Source organism: Mus pahari, chromosome 8 (assembly GCF_900095145.1).
Source record: "Mus pahari chromosome 8, PAHARI_EIJ_v1.1, whole genome shotgun sequence".
In the NCBI taxonomy this organism is placed as follows: Eukaryota; Metazoa; Chordata; class Mammalia; order Rodentia; family Muridae; genus Mus; species Mus pahari.
In genome coordinates this window covers 6,724,180-6,738,130 of record NC_034597.1, presented here as the reverse complement: position 1 = coordinate 6,738,130, position 13,951 = coordinate 6,724,180, and the positions used below count along the sequence as shown (strand labels likewise).

The 13,951-nt window shown below is 40.2% G+C and overlaps 1 protein-coding gene across 6 annotated transcripts in view; it reads right to left on the bottom strand.

The window, feature by feature from the left end:
* Positions 1-10,769: 10,769 nt before the first annotated feature.
* The window catches only part of Slc4a7 (solute carrier family 4 member 7), a 97,195-nt gene continuing 94,013 nt past the window's right edge, over positions 10,770-13,951 (bottom strand). For all 6 annotated transcript variants that reach the window (XM_021203010.2, XM_021203014.2, XM_021202999.2 and 3 more), the window contains one exon: positions 10,770-13,951. This exon is cut by the window's right edge and continues 708 nt beyond it. The gene's annotated coding sequence lies outside the window, so the exon portion shown is untranslated.

Genomic DNA, 13,951 nt, shown 5'->3' with positions numbered 1-13,951 from the left:
ATTTATAATAGCCAGAAGCTGGAAAGAACCCAGATGTCCCTCAACAGAGGAATGGATACAGAAAATGTGGTACATTTACACAATGGAGTACTACTCAGCATTAAAAACAATGAATTTATGAGATTCTTAGGTAAATGGATGGAACTAGGAAATATCATCCTGAGTGAGGTAACCCAATCACAAAAGAACACACATGGTATGCACTCACTGATAAGTGGATATTAGCCCAGTAATTTAGAATAGCCAAGATACAATTTGCAAAACACATGAAACTCAAGAAGAAGGAAGACCAAAGTGTGGAAACTTCGTTCCTTCTTAGAATGGGGAACAAAATACCCATGGATGGAATTACAGAGACAAAGTTCGGGGCAGAGTCTAAAGGAATGACCATCCAGAGACTGTCCCACTTGGGGATCCAGCTCATAAACAACCACCAAACCCAGACACTAGGCAGATGCCAACAAGAGCCTGCTGACAGGAGCCTGATATAGCTGTCTCCTGTGAGGCTCTGCCAGTGCCTGGCAAATACAGAAGTGGATGCTCACAGTCATCCATTGGACTGAGTAAAGGGTCCCCAAAGAAGGAGCCAGAGAAAGTACCCAGGGAGCTGAAGGGAACTGAATCCCCATAGAAGGAACTATGAACTAACCAATACCCTCAATATGAACTAACCAGTACCCTCAGAGCTCCTTTGAACTATACCACCAATCAAGGTAAACACATGGTGGAACTTGTGGCTCTAGCTATATCTGTAGCCGAGGATGGCCTAGTCGGTCATCAATGGGAGGAGAGGCCCTTGGTTTGTGAAGGCTCTATGCCCCAGTAGGGGGAAAGCCAGGACCAGGAATGGGAGTGGGAGGGTTGGGGAGCAGAGGGAGGGGGAGGGATAGGGGATTTTCGAAGGGGAAACTAGGAAAGGGGATAATATTTGAAATGTAAATAAAGAAAATATCTAATAAAAAAAGAAGAAAAAAGAAACTGTAGTCAGGATATCCTGCATATTTTTAATAGAAGTGGAAAAGTCATGTGGAACAAATTATAATTAAGAGTGAAGGCTTTACATCATGATTCTTATGGCCATTGTTATCTTCCTTTATGTCCCTCTAATAGTAAATCCTTCATTTCAGTTTCAAAAAAAAAGAACTATAATGTGTAGATAACATAGAAAATATAAAATTAAATATAATGGTGTAATTAAATTGTATATTCCAAAAATCTGATCTCTTTTCTATTCCAAGATAGAAAATATAAAATTAAATATAATGTTGGTGTCATCAAATTGTATATTCCAAAAATCTGATCTCTTTCCTATGCCATGACCAGACTTCAGTGTGTTGTATAGAGATGAACAAAAACTATGTGCTATTTTCCTAGAATTGCATACACCTATGTATTGCAAAATCTAGGGTTGCTTAGAGACAAAGGATTGCCAATTAATGAGTGTTTCCCTGCAATATAACCTAGAGAAACTAAGTTTATTAAAAGGCACAAAAATAATATATTGACTTTAAAATATTTTTTTCAATATTGTTGTCATATTTGTGACAAACAATTGAGACAGGATCAAAATTTTTTTAGAGGCCAAGACTTTTGTCACTGGTACACAACAAGAAGCCAGATGCTGTGAGTACTTTAGAAAGAATTTAGTGAGGGTATAACATCATTTAAAACATATTTAGTAAGAACTTATTGCTTCTGTTCTCTGGTCAAAGCTCATGAAGGTAAGAGAGCCTATCACAGGTGTGCAACAAGCAAAGAAAATCCCATTTATGAGTCTCAGTACGTTTTTGTGCATTAGTAAAGTAGAAAATACCTATCACATAGGTACTACTGTGCTGGTTAATTTTTTGTTAACTTGACACAACCTAGAGTCATCTTGGAAGAGGAAATCTCAACTAAGAAAACACCTCAATCTAGATTGCTCAGTAGGCAAGTCTGTGTGACATTTTCTTAATTAGTGATAGATGTGGGCAGGCCCAACTCATGGAAGGAGGTGCCAGCCATGGGCAGATGGTCTCTGGTTGTGTAAGAAAGCAGCCAAGGCAGGGGAGGAAGTGTTAAACAGCATTCCTCCAAGGTCTCTGCCTCAGCACTTGCCTCCAGTTCCTGCCTTGAGTTCCTACCCCGTCTTCCCTCAGCAATGAACTCTGATAGGGAATTTTAAGAGAAAATTGCAAGTTGCTTTTGTCCATGGTTTTAGTAATAAAAAAGGAAAGTAAGAAAATTACCATAAATAAAAAGAAAGAGAGAAGTAGAAATCATAAAGAACAAACTGTAAATTAGTGTGAAAAAGAAAAAAAAACAAAGATACAACTCTTCATTTTGGGTCTACAAAATGTAATTTTGTATTAGATTTCGTATTAGATGTTTAAATGCTCTTCAGAGTCAAGCATCTGACTTTGTCTCTCATTCCTGGCCATTTTGTTTCCTCTGCCTGCCAAGCCCTGACCAGCCTCACTACATCAAAGCCTCTGCTTTCCCCTTGCGACAGCCTGCTTAACCCAGAAGGACCAGTTTTGTGTTGCTTACTTTTGTTCTGTTTTAACAAGAACATCAGTTCACATGTTTTCATGTTGGCCCAGCATCCTAATTTGTGTCTGTAGAAGCCAAATATTGCTTTGCATCTCACAGTGCTTGGAACATCCCTTCTGAGGATCTGACACCGTTTAGGCTGAGAGCAGTCCTTTGAGGAGAGAAATAATTGGTAAAGCCACTAAGGAAAAAATACTGATCATATAAAATCTACTAACCATTATGATCTGGGTCTGGCTTCTGTCTTTTTCTCTCCCCCACCCCACCCCGCATCTAACATAACATTTACATGTGACATATACTAGTTATAATAATGAGGAGCACAGGATGGCTTAAAGAAGTAAAGGTAGCAGATGGGGGAGGTGCATCCTAATGAATCAGAATGTCCTGTACAGGTGATATCATACTGATTATCTTCCCTCCCATGTCTACTGTCATTTATACTTTGTTTTGGAGCTATAGTCTCATGGAGCCAGACTGGCCTTGGACACCCATTGTCCTGTCTCCACTTCTAGTGCATAGATTACAGACATAGAACTACTGAGTCAGCCCTTGATGCCTGAGAGTGAACTTGCTCAGCCTTGCTTATCAGGTGGCAAGTCTAGCTCCACTTCTACTCAACTGCACAACTGAAAAGAATTTAGAGAACTTTCACCTCTATAACAGGGAGCGACAAAATTTCTTTACTATAGATCAACATGTGTATTGCGACATCAGCTTTTTACATTACGATCCATAACACTAGTAAAATTACAGTTGGAAATACCAATGAAATATTTATGGTTGGGGGACATTACAGTGTGAGGAATTGTATTAAAGGTTCACAGCCTTAGGAAGGTTGAGATCCACTGCTATAGATTTTCCTCTAATGGTTGTTGCTTCAGGATTTTAAAAGGAAAAATCATATAGAACATCTGCAAATAAAACAAGCATGTTGCAAAGCTTTACAGAATTGTTGACTCCTTGATTTGATAACAGTCCCATGGTAATGGATGAGGTAAAGGTACTCACAAACAGATAATGGATCCCCATAGCTGGGGATAGACAAAACACAGATTTCAATAGTATTATGGCCTTTTCCCTTCATTCTTCACATAGTTATATATAAGCTTCTCTTCCTGACAGGAGAGGAGATGTTGCAACAAGAAATAGTTGTTAGCTTTTGGACCATTGAGACAATGGATTCAGCACGTGTTATTTCCCCAGGAATCCCATGCTGGGTACCGGAAGGCTGGAGATTACACATGGGTTTGAAATATTGAGACCTGCATAGCATAATTCCTGAACTCTATTCCATCTTTTCTATGAAACTGTAACACACTACAGAAAATCTTCCTGATTTGGCCAAACTATAAATAAGTTCATTGTTAGTTTGTGACTACATTTTCAAATGTGGCAGGTTGTGAACAGAGTGCCTTTGCAGTAGCATCTAACTCCATGTAGTAATAGCACACATGCCTTAAAGTGCTGGCCTTCATTTCTTTCCTAAGACTAACACAGATCAGTGTGAGTACCAGCAAAAAATTAGAGCATATGACAACAGATAGCCTGTCATTGTCAAGATTTCCATTGTTACAGAGTGAAATAGCTTTATATAGCTTCTAGGAACCCTCTCCACTGTCACTGATGATGCTTGTGCACTCACTGTGCACTCTGCAGCCTGCACCGCAAGGACGGGATATGTAGTAAGGAAAAATATTTAAAAGATAAACCAAAAAAAAAATCTAGAAAGAACTTATATTCATCACTCAATGAAAATAACTGAAGTAGCACCCTACATTTCTTTTTACTTGTTGACTACACAAATAAAAACATTACATCTGTAAGCAGGTAAGTCTATATTGTCAAGTTGGCACAACCTGGAGTCACTTGGGGAGAAGGAACCTCTTAAAGAATTATTTTGATAAAAAGGATCTGAGGCTGTTGATTGATTGATTGATTGATTGATTGATTGATTGATGTGGGAGAGCTCAGCCCACTGTGGGCGGCAACATTCCTAGACCGGTAGACCTGGTCAGTATTAGAGATCTACCAGTGAGTAAAGCAGAGAGGGAGCCAGTATAGTGTTCATCCATGGTTTCTTCCTCAGTCTCTGCCTTGAGTTCCTATCCTGATAGTCAGGACAGAAAGGGTGGTAGATGAGATCTAGATTCCACAAGATGCATTTTCCTAGCTACATTTTTTTTTCAAATTAATTAACCACAAATAATTTTTGTAAGAGGGACTTCTTTCAAATTGTTTTGTTGATGGCGATGAATCTAGAATATAGTCCATTATAAACATTCCCAATACAAGACTTAATAAACTCTTGATCTCATGACTGTCACCCTTACTATTAAGCAATCTGAGCTGACACAGGGGAAGGTCATAATAATTCAAGTAATTTTGGCATAGTGCCCGAGGGCATAATCTAAGCACCTGGGAGGCTGGACCAAAGTGATCACCGTGAATCCAAGTCCAGCCTGGGCTATGCAATAAGTCTGGGAGTAATCTAGTCTGTACAGCAAGATTCTGTTTCAAAGAAACAAAAGGTTTTTTTTTTAAAAAAAATAAATAAATAAATATTTTACAAACGAGAAGTAGTGTATTTCATTCTGAGCTAACATTGATGCTTCTCATCTACTTTTTTAAAATCATGATTTAGATTAGGTCTGAGTATGTATAAAGTTCACTTTCCATTTCAAAATGAAAATCATAAGACTTATACCAAGTCTAAGTATTTCCCAGTGAGTTTTAACCTAACCAGTCTCAAGCAAACATCCTGTTCTCCCTTGTCCAGACTACTTTTCCTGTTTGTTTGTCTCTGTCCGCTACTTAGAACTTAACACAAGTACTTAACACTTACATGGTATTTCTAGGAAACTGGTAGTCTAAGAAATTTGTTATAACTACCTTATTTTACAGGTAAGGAAAGTTAGACATCAAACGATTAAGAGACTGCCACAGCATGTTGTGTGTAGCAGTGATGGAGCTGGGATTTGGTCTCCAAAGCCTTGGCTGAAGTACCTCTATCTGCTGGCTCTGCTCCACTGTCCCCGAGAACAGCCACTCAGGGTCTGTGGCGTTTGGTTTTCTTCCTTGTTTCCTCTCTGTCATCCCTTCTTTGTGAGTCCGTCTCTCTGGGTTGTCCAGGTCAGCCTCGAACTCTCTGGCCTCCTGAAAGCTGTGATTACAGGCATGTGTCCCTACACCTGGCTTTCTCACCACCCATGCCCACCGCCTTCTTTCTGAGACAAGCTAATTTGTCACTTTATTTGTAGTGTGAAACACCCACCCAGCATTTGGAAGGCATTGGTACACCAGAATTCGAGATTACAAAGCAAGCTTTGGTGACATGAGACCTGTGTCAAAAAGAAAAAAGAGAGGGGAAAATAAAAGTAAAGAAGTGCCTAGGATCCTGATAAAGCACACTGCGTCTGAGCTGAGAAGGTGTTCTAGAGAGGGCAGAGAAGTTTGATTAAGGAGGGCAGTGCCACCCAAGAGGCTGGGCAGTATCAGATCACAAAGGTGGAAAGGATGGTCAGCTGAGCACTAACACCCTTCCATGTGCATGCAATGTGTTAAGCTGAGCATGCCCCTCTGCCCACGCCCCCTCTGCCCATGCCCCCTCTGCCCACGCCCCCACTGCCCATGCCCCCACTGCCCATGCCCCCACTGCCCATACCCACTCTGCCCATGCCCCCACTGCCCATGCCCCCTCTGCCCCCACTCCCCATGTCCCCACTGTCCATGCCCCCAATGCCTTCAATGCCCACGCCCCCTCTGCCCCCTCTACCCACGCCCCCTCTGCTCCCACTGTCCATGCCCCCAATGCCCCCAATGCCCCCAATGCCCATGCCCCTGCTGTGTGCTTCCCTGTCAGGATAGACTCTCTCCCCCGAGCCCTGAAGCTCTTATCAGACATTGGTTAGAGGAATCAGAAACTTAACAAGTAGGCACAATGTTGGCTCAAAGTTCTGCTTCTCCTACCTCATCTTTCTGTTTGCTAGTGCATTGCTGATGTTACCAGGCCTTTTTTACTGCCTAAAATTCAGGTTCTCAGGAAACACTGCTTGTTAGAATGGACTTCCGGGTGCTCTCTACCTATCCAAGGGTACATCCTCATTTCCTCTAACCTCAGACTCAAAGGCTGGTTGCTTCTGACACAGAGTCACTCTAGACTCCCCCTTTCAGCTCCTATATCCTTTACTGGTTGGGCAAAAAGTTGGCCAAATCCTGAACCCTTCAAATGATTGGCAGTTCATTTGAATTGGTCCATGAATTCACGAGTCTCTTCCTGAATTGGAGCTGAAGCCATGCACCACGCAGTCTAAAGACAAGGTGTCCTAGAGACTCTTGACTAAGGCAAAAACTTTATTTTACCTTTGGTAAACCGACTGTGGCTATTTAACAACTGCTATGCCACTCTTTTTAACTACATAAAATTGCATGAGTATGTTGCTAAGCCTGGCTTACAGTTAATGCTTAAATGATTTAAAGCAATCCTGTGAGGTAAGAGACATCACTATCGGCATCAGTAAAAAGCTTAGGGGCTTTTTTTGATTTGATAGAAGGCAGAGAATTAAAATACTACATCGTATGGGACTCAGCTCTTGAAAACCATACTGTATTTCTCTCTTTAACAATCTGAAATCACACCATATGATTTCCATGATAATTCTTATGTCATAAAATACAGCATAAATTCCAGACCTTTACAATTCAAGCAAAATCCCCAAATTCACTTACCATAAGGATACCTCTGACTTTCCCAAAAGTCATAATGTTATGAAAAGCTCATAACTTCTTAAGAGATTCATTCTTTACCAAGTACATTTGATTGTGCTTGCCAGGTGTCTGAGCTAAATGCTGGACCATGAACAAGCCAGCCTTCTCACACTGGCAGGTATCAAAATAATCAGGCAACAGAGAGACAGGGACTGGGCAGTAAGTGCCATGCCCCACAGAGGCAGTCCATTAGGCAATGTGGCAAGGACCGCGTTCTGTGCATGGCTAAGATGGAGTTGGTGTTGGCTAACCGAAGACTGGAATAGGGAAGTGTGAAAGATGAGCCTTTAGTAGGAACAGGAAATACTCCTTGCAACTTAAAAACTAAAAGACAAGTCAGACAGTGGTGAGCAGAGTGAGTGGATGGATAGGGACAAACGACAGTCAGTAACACTGGATAGATTAGTTTAGCCATGGCACTGGTGGAATCTGTGAGATAGCTTTGTGGAAATGATGTTACTGTAGAGGATGAGGTGGTGTCTAGGATGTGGTTGTGGGAATGTAGATGGCAGTACCCACAGGGGTCCAAGGGCAGTAGGGTCTGGGAGGGTAGGGTTGCACTGAGAGGCACTCACAACTGCAGGTAGGTGCTGGGCTCAGGCTTAGGGGAACATTCTAGGTCACATCTGCGACAGAAGTTACTTAAAGGCAGACATTCAGGTGAAGCTGAGCAGAGCCCATCCTATAAAAAGGAAGGCAGGAGTGTGCCGCTCACAAAGGAGATCGTAAGCCTCCAGAGGCAAGGCATGAGAGCTGACTGCAAGACGCATACCAGCTGTTCATCCACACCAGGTTCTGGAAACACCGTGCAAAGCTGAACGCTTTCCTACCACACACACTCTTCAACACAAACTCATCTACTTTGAGGAGGCAGGCTCTGGCTGACTGACCCCAAGATTGTCAACATCCCTTCAGGGAAGGTCCCTGTGGCAGGACTCAGGGGAAGGGAGGCCGCCTCCCCCCAACCCCCACCTCCCCTGCGGCCCTGGGCCTCAGGGTCATCTTACATCCGACACCACTCACCGCGCAGGAGGGCGGCCCTCTTCAGGCCAACCTCAAGTCTTCCTCCTCCTGCTGCAGAATCCTCCCTACAAGCTCAAACCGGCTCCGGTCCTCACACCTGTTGGTTTTTCAGTCAACTCCTTTCCCGGCCCAGAGAGGCTGAACCAATGCTCACATTTCTTCCTCCTCAGCCTCAGGAGCTCAGCCTATCAGGAATGACAAAGCTGCAAGGTAGAGCAGCACCATAGCAACAGGTGACGCCTGCTCTGCTACCTTGGCAACCAGCGGACGCAAGGTGAAACCCAGGATGCATGGACCTAACCTAGGCATAGTATCCTGGTCAGAACAGCTTTGACATCCAAAATAAACAAGAGGTTTGCCTCAGGTGTTCCAAGAATTTATATAAACTACAAATCAGTTCTCAAAGATTATAGGGGAAAAGGATACACATGCTTAGTTTCTTGTTTTGAGGTTATGAAGGGCCCCAAACTTGGTTTGGGGCGGTGGGGGCTGGGGTTAGGGGTAGGGAGGTAGGCCACGAATTCCAAGACAGCCTGCTTAATGTTTTAGATGGCATAAAATCATTTCAAGCCGCGACAGCACATCTCAGACAGAAAATGCTGAGGGCTATCAGACTCCTGAACAAGATCATTTTGTAGCTTTGCAAACATTTTTCCAGAAAGTCTGCATTAAAAAACAAAACAAAAAAAGAAAATTCAAATTGCATTAAAATTGCCTTTTAAAAAGGCACAACATAGAACCTTTAAAAGTACCAAATTAACTCAGTGGTCAATTTGTTGGTGAGCACAATTCCTAAGGATGTCAACTCACTTGCTCTTCACATTGTCTAAGTCATTACTTTTCATTATAGAGCTCTAAATGAGAATGACACAAGCAGCCTGGTAAGTGGAGGGGAGAGGGCAGGACACTGGCTCTGTAGAGATAAAACCCAAGGCTCTGACGCTGACAACACCCTTGGGCACAGGGCCCTACCCACCTAAGTATATATGATACTAGAGTTTGGGGTATCTCAACGGAAGCAAGAGGGCCAGGAATTTAAAGCTACATGAGATAGCACCTCAAACAATTAAATCAGGACAAAATCAAATAAGAATTTAAAAGTACAGTTGTATACTAGAAATGAAGCACGGGAAAGGAACAGCACTAAACTTCAGAACATAAAACCTCGAGACTGTTGCTTTCAACTAACAGCCAAAGAAGTCATGGGGTTGTAAAGCTGGAGTAGAATACAAAGAATTTTTGTAAACTCCTAACTACCAAGCAGGGAGTCAATGTGACAAGCTGAAGATTGACTTTGTCTTCTGTAGGATATCAAATGTGCTTCCTATTTTCTACATCTCCATGAAATACGTATGAAATTAATACTTTGATCTTTCCTTTGCTCTAGAAGGCAGTATGACACCCTGGCTCTGGAAGACAGATGGTTATCTCCAAACATAACGATCCAGCATGCACCGTGCAATAAGTATCCATGATCCCACAGAAGCTCCACAACTCTATGGGGATCTGACCCATGCTTCATCATCTGGTAATACAGTTCAATCATAGGAGACTTACCCATTTTTTTTCTTTCCTTTACTATCTTGAAATGAATGTCTAAACTACACAAAGTAAAATGCACTGAGTCCTAATAAGAGCATAAAGTAAGAAAAGACTGGAGAGAAGGCTCAGTGGTTGAGAACATTTGCAGAGATGAGAATGCAGTTAGTCAATGAAGACCTTTAAGTGGCTATGGGGGAAAAAGCAGAAGCAGAAACTGTTTTGCAGGCACTGGCAGAATCTCCATTGCAAGCAGAGGAGTAACAGGCCTACCATGAGAAAGAACCCAAGACTCACCAAGAGAACTCGCCTCAGATCAGGCAGGCAGTAAGCACTACCACAAGAAATAGCCATAAATTTACCCTCCTGGTAAACAACAGTCACAATAGTCCTATGTGTGGCAAGTGTAAACTACCTCTCCCAAGTGTAACAGAACTTTCCAAAGCTATATTGTTCTTCATCTCACTCCCATGGCTAAACAATTTTACAATGAGACACAGAAGTTCATGTGAAAAACAGGACCGAAGTCAACCCAAGTCAAAATAAAATTAGTCAAGAAAAACAGGCTTCAAGCAGAGAGGTGAGTGTTATCAAGAAATGGTAACATACCACAGGCTAAAGTTTCTACATTTAAAACAGAAAGCAAAGTTGGACTGGCACTTAAAATGAACATTTCCCAACTATAAAAAAAAAACCAAAAAACATTTTTTCCTCCTCTTTCCTCCCTCCCTCCCTTCCTCCCTCTCTCTCCCTTTCCCCCCACCCACCCACACACTCCCCCCCCCCTTTACACAAGAACTGGGTGCAGGAAGCAGAAGCTACTCACTTTCCTTTCTCCAGACCTAGCTTAAACAAATAACATTTGCAGCACTCCTAATAACAAGGTAAAAAAACAACAGCCAAGGACTTGCTATGTAGACTTTTATTGCTCTTTCAACTTTCAATAACATCTACAAAAAATAGTTTTCTCTAACAATTAGGAAACAAATGTGAAAGGCAGGATGGTTCACATTATAGACTCAGGTGGAGACTTGTATTTCATATAGATGAAAAATATCAGGTCTACAATTTGTTTAATTGACTTTGGATTTTATTATAAAAGAAAATACCATTGCAATTATAAATGTCATAAAAATTGTAATTGTATTGAGAAGTTACACCAAGGTATCAAATATTATATAAATGGACAATAAATTTAAATTTTAATTTAAGCCTAACATAGTAAACACTGGAAGACACCTTACCTCTACACAGCCAAAAACCAAAGGAGCAAAAGAAAAGCGACAGTACAGAAACAATGAATGTGCAAAAAATTATCAGAAACCACAGAGCTGGGGCTTACACTCCAAGTACATACAGGTTAAAATTTTAAAATAATCTCTTCACATGATTCCTTTTGACAATTTACTTTCCAGAAAGTTAAAAGAGACCTTACAACTTAAATGATCACATCTTATGATTAGAATACTATTTTAAAAGTTGAATGCAGCTTGGCTTTAAATTTACTTTCTAAAAATAAATAATTGTTGGTACTAAATGAAGACAGTTCATGTATTTGCACTACAAATGATAACAATGATGGAATCTAGATAAATAAATTTCAGACATGTAAGTTACTTAAATAAACTATCTGAATTACAATGTTCCACTAATGGCTCACATATTCCACTCTGTTCACATATTCCACTCTGTCAGGACACAGATGCAGAGCTGCTGAGCTATACACACTGCTGAAACTACAGGAAGCTCTGGCTGGCATCACACCTCACTGTCAGAGACCATTCTTCTTTCTGTACAATTTTGAATGTGCCTTTGTGAAAGGAAAGCCAGAAAGCTTATACTCAAGCCAAACCTTCCAGTATGTGGAAGAAACAAACACTTTGGGGATGAAAACAAGAGTTAGTGATTCTCAGCAGTAAACAAATCTTTATAAATACATGCATTAACACACAAAAACATTTCATCCTACATGTCTTAGAGAGCTTGGCAAATCTGAACATTGGTATGCCACGAGTTTTAAAAAACGTTAAGAGAGTTCAGAGTGATTTCATACACATACACAAACACACAATATTTTAAAGACCTTGTACTTTAACTTTTGCATATCTAATATTATTAAAAATATATATAGAGAGATAGATAGATTCAACCCTTTAGCATTGGGAAGCTAGTTTACTGTTTTCTCAAAAGCTCCTACTTTAGATTGAAATAGCAATAGAAAGGAAAAAAGTATCAGATAGTTTACACCAGGTTTCATTATAGTCTTTGTAAACGGACATCTATAAATAAATAAAATATGGTGGAGGGAAGAACGTCCTGAGGTGGCCCCATGGCCGTGGTGTTCAGTAGCACTAAGCTCCATCTGAAAATCAAGGCATCTAAGAAAGTGCAGGGCTGTGTCTCTGAACTTATTCTGTAAATGGGTATGTACAAATTTAATTATTTTGCACCTTGAGGTAAATCAGTACATAGCAATCTCTACTGCTCATATACACCTATTTAAGGCAGCATTTAATATATTTAAATTATCTCTTACTGTCTTGCAATGAATGTTATTCATGATTGTTATTTTCAAAAACAGCACAAGAAATGTAACCCCCTGAAAGAAGCAGTAAATTACCTCTGCTCTTCAGGGGAGTAGTCCTATTAGATCACTTTGTAAGTCAAGTAGTCAAAAGAAAGCAGAAGCCATTAATAACCAAAACCACAGTGAAACATCTTAGATACAAAGTATTCTGTACGGCATGGTTTTTCCACCCCTGGCACATATATAATTAAATAAATCACAGGAAGATTATGGTAACAGGTAGTTTTCAGTTTAAATTTTAAAATCACTTCCTGTAAAATAGATTTAACCCTTTGATGTCCTGACACAAGGAAATGGTGTGAGGAAATTCTCTTGTTTGGGTACATCAGAGGTGGGGGTAGAGTTATAATTAGCAGCAAATGGAAACTTTGGACATCAATGTGCTGCTGAGTGAAAAGGAACCACTTCAATGGAGGTCACTATGACCATAAGCACCATGGCGACCTTCCCTATCATGTGCTAAGAAGTCCGACAGACCTCGTCAGATAGTACCAAATGCTGCCAACTATTATTTTAATAAGAATCCAACTTCGTGATCTCAGATGAGAGAATGACATTAATTGGTACATTGTTTAGATTAAACTAAAATGACTTCAAACTTGCTAAAAATAATCCACATTGGGCTATTATATGCATTTGATTTAAAGATCAGTTTCTTCATACTTTTAAATTTCAGTTTGCAGTGGCTAGAGAACATTAGAATTTCCTTCAAACATTTGCCTGAACCTTCACATTCCATCACCTTCGGTGTTTCTAGGGTTTCTCACCATTTCTATGTATTATCTATCCTCTTGCCAAATCAAGTTTCATGGCCCAAAACATTCTGTCCCAAAGGCTAAAACAGCATTTACTTTTTTTGTGGGGAGCTATGAATATTTGCTACATGTGTAAGAGACAGCTCAGAAATATTGGAAACTCAATACTATCATAAAACAGAAAAAAAATGCCATTGATCTGAGCTGTACAGGAAATATCCAACTTCCTTTTAAAATATAAATATGGCAGTGCTTTATAGTAAGGATGTAAAATTTGTCACCTGCTTTCAGGATGTGAACAGAAAATGCAAGCACCAAATATCTATAACAGGAACAATTTACTCTATATTTTTACTGTCTCAAATATTTATATATTTAAGTATTACATCAACTATAATAAATATTTTAAAAGGAAATTATGGGTAATAACCAATTAAACACACTATATAATAGAAAGAATACACACAGAAAATGAAAGGTAATTCTTATACAGGAACACTGATCACAACCCTACTTGAAAGGGTGCTGACTCTTTATTACTACTTACAACAGAGAGATATCTGAATGTAGCACACTAGACCACCAAAGTAAAGAAAAAGAAAGACAAAGAACAATGGGACTCTGGTTTCTAGGCAAGTATTGAGTACCGGAAAAGCACTGCCACAAAGATAACAAACTTTAACTGTTGTAAATGGGCACTTCATAGGTTTTAAAATTGAAAACGTTATGACTTGTGTGGGTGTTAAAT